This window comes from Cupressus sempervirens, chromosome 9, assembly GCF_028749045.1.
Source record: "Cupressus sempervirens isolate cs-2001-9-10 chromosome 9, ASM2874904v1, whole genome shotgun sequence".
NCBI classification, from domain to species: domain Eukaryota; kingdom Viridiplantae; phylum Streptophyta; class Pinopsida; order Cupressales; family Cupressaceae; genus Cupressus; species Cupressus sempervirens.
This window is the reverse complement of record NC_143126.1, coordinates 69284128-69291076: the sequence shown is the minus strand read 5'-3', so window position 1 is coordinate 69291076 and position 6949 is coordinate 69284128. Positions and strand designations below refer to the sequence as shown.

At 38.0% G+C, this 6949-nt stretch overlaps 1 pseudogene; it reads left to right on the top strand.

Annotated features, from left to right (window-relative positions):
- The first annotated feature begins 5564 nt into the window (after nt 1-5564).
- On the top strand, nt 5565-6608 carry LOC149537659 (protein PLASTID TRANSCRIPTIONALLY ACTIVE 16, chloroplastic-like; annotated as a pseudogene).
- Nucleotides 6609-6949: the final 341 nt, after the last annotated feature.

The window sequence follows — 6949 nt, the reverse complement described above, 5'->3', positions numbered from 1 at the left end:
CCATTTTGGAGAACCTATCAACCACCATGAATACTGAGTCATTACCCCTTTGTGTCCTTGGCAATCCAAGAACAAAATCCATACTTATGTCCTCCCATGGCTTTGATGGAACAGGCAATGGCTGATATAGGCCAGTATTTTGACTAAACCCCTTGGCAACTTGACAAACCTGGCAACTTTGTACAAAATTCTTCACATCCTATGAAATTTGAGGCCAAAAATAATGTTCTCTAAGAATGGAAATGGTCTTATCTCGACCAAAATTTCCTTCCATCCCTCCACTGTGTTTCTCCTTAATCAAATTTTCCCTCATGGAACTCCTTGGAATGCACAATTGACTACCTTTGAACAACATGCCATCCTGAATCAAATAATCTGACCACTTGGTTCTATCTATAGCAACAGGTTCTTTACAAGCTTTCCATGCTTCAGCAAAATCAGGATCCTCGGGGTACAAATTCTTGAGTTCATCAAACCCAACTACTTCAACCTGCATTACTATAAGCAGTGATTGTCTCCTACTTAGTGCATCTGCAACCCTGTTAGATTTTCCACTTCCATCCTTCAACACAAATGTATAATTCTGCAAGAATTCTACCCACTTCATATGCCTTTGATTCAATTTACCTTGGCTATTTAGGTACTCTAATGCCCGATGATCAGTATACAAAACAAATTCCTTTGGCAATAAATAATGCCTCCATTTATTTAAGGCCTAAACTATTGCATAGAACTCTTGATCATAAACAGAATACTTCTTCTTTGCATCATTCAATTTTTCACTAAAATATGCAATAGGCTTACCTTCTTGGCTTAATACAACCCCAATAGCACTACCACTAGCATCACAATCCACCTGGAATACTTTTCTAAAATATAGAAGTGCCAAGACAGGTTGTTCTGTCACCTTCTTCTTCAGCAATTCAAAACTTTTTGCAGCTACTGCAGTCCATTTGAACTCTTTTCTATCCCCTCTTATTGTATCAGTTAGGGGTGCACATATGCCACTAAAAATCTTAATAAACTTCCTATAAAAACTAACCAGACCATGAAATGATCTTACCTCAGTAGCAGACCTTGGAGTAGGCCATTCCAAGATGGCTTTTACCTTCTCTGGATCCATTTTGAGACCTTCAAGTGATATAACAAATCCCAAATAGACTAACTCCCTCTTTGCAAAGACACACTTCTTTAGATTAATTAACAGTTTCTCTTCCCTTAGCCTTTCAAGGACACTGCGAATATGCAGTAAATGTTCTTCCAAAGTCTTGCTGAAAATTAAAATATCATCCAAATAGACAATAACAAATTTTCCCAAGAACTTCTTAAGTACCTCATTCATGAGCCGCATGAAGGTGCTTGGGGCGTTCGTCAATCCAAAGGGCATGATTAACCACTCATAAAGACCCTCCTTGGTCTTGAAGGCTATTTTCCACTCATCTCCTTCTCAAATCTGTATCTGATGATAGCCACTCTTCAGATCTATCTTTGTGAAGTACTGAGCTCCACTCAAGCAGCCCATAAGATCATCCATCCTTGGTAAAGGAAATCAGTACTTGATGGTTATCCTATTTATAGCTCGAGAATCTGTACACATCCTCCACTCTCCATCCTTCTTTGGTGCAAGTACTGTAGGTACTGCACATGGACTCAGGCTCTCTCGAATCAAACCCTTCCTCAACAGCTCCTGAACCTATCTATTTAGCTCCTCTGTTTCAGTAGGAGTCATCCTGTGAGTAGCCTTGTTAGGCAAACTAGCTCTTGGAATCAGATCTATCTGATGACTGATTTGCCTTACTGGTGGAAATCCATCTGGAACATTATCAGAGATAATATCTCCAAATTCCCCTAGTAAATCTGAAACTTCAAATGGTATTTCACTACTACCTTCTTTATCTTTCCTAGGAATCAAAGCATAGCACATAAGCTAATGTTTCATGCCATCTAAAAACTTCCTTCCATCAACAAGAAAAATCCTAGCACTGCTACATACCTTTTCACCTTCCTTTTTCATGGGCTTCAATTTGTGGCGAACTCTATCCTTTGTCAGAGAGTATGTGTTTGCATGTCCATCATGTATTGCATGTCTATCAAACTGTCATGGTCTACCCAACAATAAATGGCAAACATCCATCGAAATAACATCATAGAGAACTTCATCATGGTAACTCCCAATTTTGAATTTTACTAAACATTGTTCACTTACCAGGACCTTATGATCATCTTTTACCCAAGAAATCCAATAGGGTTGGGGATGTTTCTCCCTCTTGAGATTCAGCTTAGAGACCATCTCTTCTGATACCAGTTTATTAGTGCTACCACCATCAATGATCACATCATAACATTTATCCTCACACTTGCATCTAGTACGAAACAAACTCCTTCGTTGTCCTAGTTCATTCTCACCACTTAGTAGGACTCTTTCATTTACCAAGGTCTCTCCTCTTTCTGCATCCTCTGAATGTGATGATTGTGCATCCTCATCTACATGAGCAACCCTAGCTTGGCCCTTAGCTCTCCTATCTGTCCTTCCTTGCCGTTGAGGGCATTCAAAGGCACGATGACCTTCTTCATTGCAATGGAAATAGGTACCATGGAAGCCCCCTCTTCCTTGTCCATATCCTCTACCTCTTCCTCTTTGATTTCCAAAGTCTTGATCATGGGAGCGGTTGAAACCCTCATTCCTCTAGTTTTTGCTAGTACCCACATCTTCATTTTTCTTTTGGGTTTCATTGTAGCCTCCAGATGATCTACCGCTTCCCCTTCCTCCTTGACCGTGCCCTCTTTGTCTTCCTTCAAATCTTTTATTTAGCTTCTCTTTAACTCGTAGGGCAAACTGGTATGCCTCTTCAACGCTGGTCATTCTTACCAGACTTAATTCCTCCTGGATGCTAGGTCGCAACCCACTGATATAACGAGCAACCTTCTCCTTATTTGCTTCTGCATGCCCCGCTCTAATCAAGAGTCAGTAAAAATCCTCTGTATATTCTTGGACTGATCTTCCTACTTGCTTTAACCCATGTATCTTCTTAAACAGATCAAGCTCGTAGTCCACAGGAATGAACTGCTTCTTCAATTTGTCCACCATGCACTCCCATCTTGTGATCTTCTCCTTTCCTCTTCTACGTCTTTCCAATTGAACCTCTTGCCACCAAATTTTGGCATGGCCTTTCTATTTGGCCTTTGCAAAATTAACCCTATCTGGGTCCCTTATATCCTCATACTCAAAGTATTCTTCCAGTTCATTGATCCAATCGATCAACTCATCTGGTTTCAGATTTCTTGAAAATATACCCACTTCAATTGTAGGTCTTTTCCCAAACTTAGTAATGGCCCTAAAAAGCCTTTCCTCTACAAGATTTAGAACTTCCCTGTCTTCTTCCTCTTCTAGTCCCATTACTTCCTCTTCATTGTCATCCTCACTGTTGTCACCTGCGGCAACATTTGCTCCTCTATGAAGCTCCTCTTGCAATGCTTGTACCTACCTCTTGAGGGCTCTAACCTCCTCAGGATCAATAGCTCTGGCCCTTTCACCACACTCTCTTCATGGAGGCATCTTCTAACTCGATCCCACAACCACAGAGTCCTAGTGCAAACTGCCTCACAATTGGCGCTCTGTCTACACACTCAGGAAAACTCGCTCTGATACCACTTGATGGGGACACAACCCAAGAACAAAATGGAACCAATAGAGAGGGAAAATATATTAACTGAGAAAATAATCTAGTACAACTAGTACAAAGAAAATAAACTTCAGAACATGCCCTAAGGGCTTACAATAGCATAAATCTGGAGAATATTTCTCCTTTTAGCACCTCCTCTCAAACTCCACTCCGAACTGCCTTTTACAATGCTATAAATCTCCTTAAATAGACCCCGGAGGGTTAAGGACTAGGAGTACATTCTATAAAGTGCTAGTAGGCATCCACCAACAAAATAGAAGGTTCCAGAAGCTGCGTTAGAAGTTGGTGCAAATCTAGAAGAATCTAGAAACGGTAGCCGAACTTTCGGGAGGCATAACTTTTGAACCGTAGCTCCGATTGACGAACCGTTTACATTTTTGAAAAGCTCTCAAAGCGCTCTATAGCCCTATGGACCAGATTTTCTCATCCCCCATTTTTTGCCCCTTTTTGAGGTCATTTAGTGCCCCAAACCTGACTTTGAAGCATTCTTAGGAGGTCTCCAAAACTCGAAAAACTGCCATAACTTTCAAACTGTGGGGCCTATTGACCTGATTCTTTTTTTGGAATGCTCTAAATCATGATTACATTCATCTGTCCAATTCACACCTTCTAGTTTACCAAAATGATGGTCAAAATACATGCTCCTATTTTTTTGAGATTTTCAAATGCATTGATAGTTGAACTATGAGAGCTGGAACCTTTATTTGAGCCAAATGGGTATCCAAAAATGTAAAGACATGAAATAGAAACTAAGTCTAAGTACATTTTTTTTGGGTGACACAGGATTGCCCTTATACCTCTGGATGCTGCTGCATCAGTTTAATAATAATTTATTTAATTGTCTATTTTGCAATGAATGTGAAGATACTATGGATCATCTACTCCTTCCATGTTCTTTTGCTAATACATGCTAGACTTTCATACTGAACAAGTTGAATTACAGTACTCCAATTCAAAATAATCTTTGGGATTTTATTCAAGCTTAGCCTATCCTATATCTAGATCCTATATCTGCAAACATTTGGAAATGTATCCAGGCATTAGTTATGTGGGCTATTTGGTGGGAAAGGAACAAATGTATTTTTAGGAAAGAGGCTTTTACAGTTGACAAAATCTTGGAGGGGCTTGAGAGATCAATATTAGAAGTAACAAATTTGAGTTTGCATCATTCAAAATTTTATCCTACTATTACAACAAGGGACTCTAAAATCATTCAACAATGGAAGTAGTTGTTCATTCCTGATAGTTAGAAAATTAAACAATCTGAAAATGACTCTTTGGTTCCTTGGTCTACAATTCAATGGACATATCCTTTGGGAGGCTTTTGGAAACTAAATTTTGATGGGGCTTCTCGAGGAAATCTAGGTCCTTCTAGATTGGGTGCATGCATTCAGGATTCACAAGGTGTAGTAGTGGCTATTACTAATTCTCCTCTACCATCTATAACTATTAACATGGTAGAATTGCAAGCCCTCTTAGTTGGTCTTATTCTTGCAAAGCAAGGGAAATATCAAAGATTACACATTGAAGGAGATTCGACAATTATAATTAATGCTTGCATACATAGAAAAACATATTTTTGGCTAGGTATGGAAGCAATTAGATGAGTTTCAAGATATATGTATCTCACATATCTTCTAGGAAGACAATCATGTGGCAGATCATCTCTCCAATATGGGGTGTGACGGGGTACACTTCTCATCTCTCAATCCATGATCAATCATTGAAAATTATGAGGACTTAAAAAAGATTATTGCTATGGATAAACAATAATATAAGCCATGTCCAATGCCCAGTGAATATATATATCAATGCCTAGTGAACATGCATATGTAGCATCGATCAATGATTCCTATCATTGGCATTTTCATGCCCACACACATGGCAACTCTTTCATTGCCATTTTTAGGCTAACTAGGCAACTCACACAAAATGTCCCATAACCAAAACATATTTGTAACTCCAGATCATAAAGCTCATAGAAGGTATAAATCAAAAAGCTTGTTACTAGTTGTAGCATAGCAATCCTCATTTTTAAATAATTTCAGCTGGGGTTTCAAATAGAAGAGTGAGGACGAGGATCTAGTACACCTTGTAAAGGATTCATCATCTTTAATGTTAAGTTACAAATCAAATCCTTTTGGGCTGGGTAAATCAAAGTAGAAAGAAGCCAAAACAGTGTTTAGAGCAGGTGTGACAGGTTAGTTTGGTGCCAAGATCTCACAAATGCTGCTCCTGTAAGGTTTTATTGTGTGATCTGGTGTTATAGACCTCTCATTTGTTCAAGACTTGGAGCAATTTTCCATTCAGTATAAGATAATCGGTGCAAAGGATGTCAGATGTCTAAATGCAGTGGAGTTTGATATCAAGGATGTAGAATCCATTGCTAAAGCTATAGGAAATGCCAGCAAAGCAGTGGTATCCATAGGACCCTCAGAGGATGGTCCTAGTTCTCAAGTTACCACAAATGATGCTTTGTACATTATTGAAAAAGATAAGTTAGCAAATGTGAAGCATGTGGTGGTTGTTTATGAGTCTCAAGGCATATCTCCAAGTGTTCTCAATGGAATCTCTTCATTTTCCACTAATATTTTTGGGAAGTCAGAAATTTCATTACCAAAGCTCATAGAAAAAAATTGTGGAAATGAACTTGAGGTACATGATTCTAAAGGTCAGTTCTATAGATGAATTTGCTTCAAACAATGATATCAACCTTGTTCTGAAGACGAAAGGAAAGAAAGACATAAAAGATAGAGTAATTAGTGCAAATTCAGCATTGAATTCCATGGTTAAAAGGTTTCAAGGACTCAAGTGGCATGCATTATTGCTGAAGTTCTTTCAAACACTTCCACCTCAGAGCATAAGACTTCAAATTTGTTTTTGGGATATTTTCTCAAGGGAGACAGTATAGTCTCCACGTTTTAAAAACTTTTGCTCCTATTTTGGATTCAAAAATATAAATTTGAAAACTATGATCAATGTAAATATAAGGGACAATGCTAGGTTTTCTTACTGGTTCTTTCCTAGTTGACCTTTTTTAAACCAGATTTTTTAATATAATATAGTGGCTTGTCACTCTTGCCTAAAAAATATATATATTTATTTAGGAGTTTTATTTTAAATAATAAACTCTAAATAATATTATTAGTTAAATTAAAAACTATTTAATTAAAAGTGTCTCGTGCTTTAACAAGAGAGTGAAAGCATTAACTTAATAAAGTTTATTTTAACTAAATTGCATAAATTTTGTGCATGAAATTAAATTA